The sequence below is a fragment of the Arachis hypogaea genome, chromosome 6 (genome assembly GCF_003086295.3).
Source record: "Arachis hypogaea cultivar Tifrunner chromosome 6, arahy.Tifrunner.gnm2.J5K5, whole genome shotgun sequence".
NCBI lineage: Eukaryota > Viridiplantae > Streptophyta > Magnoliopsida > Fabales > Fabaceae > Arachis > Arachis hypogaea.
Window position 1 is genome coordinate 68,568,118 of NC_092041.1, and position 3,046 is coordinate 68,571,163.

Genomic DNA, 3,046 nt, shown 5'->3' on the forward strand with positions numbered 1-3,046 from the left:
CCAACGCAAGGGACGCTCCCGCGCCCATGCCGTGCACGCGTCCCTCATCCTGCAGCAACCTCTAGGCCACTCTCCAGAGAGTTGAGCCAATCCCAGGCCCATCTCATGCCTGGGGCATAACCGCATTGCCGCGTGAGCGCACCTGCCGCGTGCGCGCACCTGCCGCGCACGCGCCAACATCCCTGCAGCCAACTTCTAGTACCTCTTCCATAGAGTTGTGCCGCCTCTGAGCCATCCTTGTGCCACCAGCACAAGCACATGGGCGCCCACGATCAATGTGCGCGCGCGCGCCATTACCCCATCCCGCTTCCTTGCGCGGGCGCGCACCGTGCGCGCACGCGTGGTAGACCGACGTAAACATAACAGGGGAGCACACTTGCTCCCTTCATTCTTCTTTTCCCTTTTTCTTCTTACCTCCTCTACTATCTACTACCATTTCTCCTTCCAAACACCCACCTCCTACCATCACCTCCGGCGACCACCCACCTCCGGTGGTTGATAAACCACTATTTTATAGTTTATATTGTGTTAATTGTGTGGTTTTGTCGTGATCTTTACCCACTTATTCATCAATTTAGCATGCATTTAGATTTCCTTCCTGAATTTATTACATGTTTGAAAATTGCTACCTAGAGACTTTAATTATTTAATTTTAATTCAACTTTATTCCATTCGATGCCGTAATCTGTGTGTCAAGTGTTTCAGGCTTTATAGGGCATGAATGAGACGGAGATTGGAGAGGAAGCTAGCAAAAATGGAAGGAACACAAGAATTTGAGGAGATAACCAGCGAAAAGTGACGCGGTCGCATAGCTCAAGCAACCGCACGACGGAGCGCAAATCGCAGTGACGCGGCCGCATGGCTTGCGCGGCCGCACGGATTGGAAAGCACAAGCAATGCGGTAGCGTGGGCGACGCGAACGCGTGAAGAGGAAAAGCGCTAGCGACGCGTCCGCATGGACGATGCGATCGCGTGACATGCGCAATCTGCATAAACTGCAGAATCTGAAACCAGCGACTTTGGACCCTATTTCGGCCCAGTTTTCGGCCCGGAACAGCAGACTAGTGTTAGAGAATATGCAGAAACAAGAGACACATTCATTGAGTAGTTTAGATCTAGTTTTTGACTTTCTTAGGTTTTTCTCTCTAGTTTTTAGAATTTTAATTTTCAATTGATCTTAGCATTGGAACATTGAGAAGAGTTATTTTCCTCATCAAGACTTCATCACCCTAGTTTGTTCTCTTAACTTGGTTTTATTCTTCCATGTTCTTTGTTATGTTCAATTTTGTCATTCAGATATTTTTATGATTAATTAATGCAAGGATTATTTCTTTTAATTTAATTTCCATTCCAATAATCATGTCTTCTTTTAATTCCTTTCATGTGCCATGAATTCTTTATTTACAATGCGTGAGTAGTTTTATTACTTGATGGGGAGTTGATTAAAGGGAACTCTTGAGTTGGAAGGATTGAAAGAAAAAAAATTTGTAATTGGGTTAAATGTTGGATTGCTATCCTGTCACCGACGCCAATTCCTTTAAACTAAATGGGTTGCAACTTGTGAACAGATCTGGCATTTCCACTTGTTTGACTTTCACTTATCTAGTAAGGGATAACCAAACAGAACAACTATTAATTATAAATTAATCTTACAATCACACCATCAATGATAGAGAGTCTAACCAATCAATTCCCAGTCAAGGCCTTTCATTTTTATTATTTAAAATTCCTCAATTTAAATCCCAATTTACTTAGCTCAACTCTTTTTGGAATATCTGATTAATAGTACACCACACTTTTCTGCAACTCGTTGGGAGACGACCTGGGACTTAAAACTCCCAGTAATTTTAATTTAAACTTTCAGTGACATATTTCTAAATTGATAGGCAGATTTTTGGTAAGTTAAGAACTATACTTGCAACGTAACCATTTTAATAAATGTTTAATTCACCAGCTTCTGCATCCTCATCAATTTTTGGCGCCGTTGCAGGGGAGTTGCAATAGAGTGCTTATTTTATTAATTAGAATTTATTTATTTGCATTTTCTTTAATTTTGCTACTATGAGCTGCGTGTTTCTTCTGTCAAATGACACGTTCACTTCCTGATCCGCGCTTGCTAATATTTGATCCTGAAATTGAAAGAACAATTTCACGAATAAGGCGAGAACATCGTAGGTTAGTCCGCTCTGAGGGTGGATCTGAAAGTGAATCTGAGGAAGAAACCAGCCCCCGTTCTACTGATTCGGTTGTTTTACGTGCAGAAAACATGGCAGCTATAAGAATTACCATTCAGGAGGAAGGAGCTCCTGATTTTACACTGCAACTGTTTCAAGCGCATCATCCAGCGGTAGCTACGGATTTTGAAATAAAGACCGCACTGCTAAATTTGATGCCGAAGTTTCATGGCCTACCTGCTCAAGAGCCTATCAAGCACTTGAGAGATTTCCAGGCAGCCTGTTCTACTGTCAGGCGTGATGGCACTGATGAAACTTCAATTCTGCTGAAAGCTTTTTCGTTCTCTCTTGAGGGAAAAGCAAGAGAGTGGTACTACACTCAACCTCTAGCAAACATATCCAACTGGGATACACTCAGAAAGGAGTTCCTGGAGAAATTCTTCCCATCTGAAGTTACTGATAAACTGAGGAAGGATATCTCTACAATTGTTCAGGATGACAATGAGACTCTCTTTGAATACTGGGAGCGCTTCAATAATCTTCTGGAAGCATGCCCCCACCACATGATTGACAAGATTGTGCTACTCAGCTATGTCACACAAGGTATGAGGCCCCAAGATAAGACCACATTGGAAAGTGCCAGCAATGGGTCTATGAAGAAGTACAAGACCACTGATGAAGCTTGGCAATTGATCAGTGATTTAGCTGAATCTACTCAGAATCACAAACAGAAGCAAGGCCGTTCAAGGGCCGTTGTAGGAGTATCTTCTGGCATAGAGACTGCTGCTCTAAATCGAAGCATCTGTGAAATGACCAACCTGCTAAAGCAAATGCAGTTAAATTAACAAGCTCAGCAAACTCAACCACAGCAA

At 43.0% G+C, this 3,046-nt stretch overlaps 1 non-coding gene across 1 annotated transcript; it reads right to left on the reverse strand.

Moving 5' to 3' along the window:
* Positions 1-2,635: 2,635 nt before the first annotated feature.
* Positions 2,636-2,743, reverse strand: LOC112700086 (small nucleolar RNA R71). Its single transcript, XR_003153008.1, has one exon. It is a non-coding gene; the product is annotated as a small nucleolar RNA R71 (small nucleolar RNA).
* Positions 2,744-3,046: the final 303 nt, after the last annotated feature.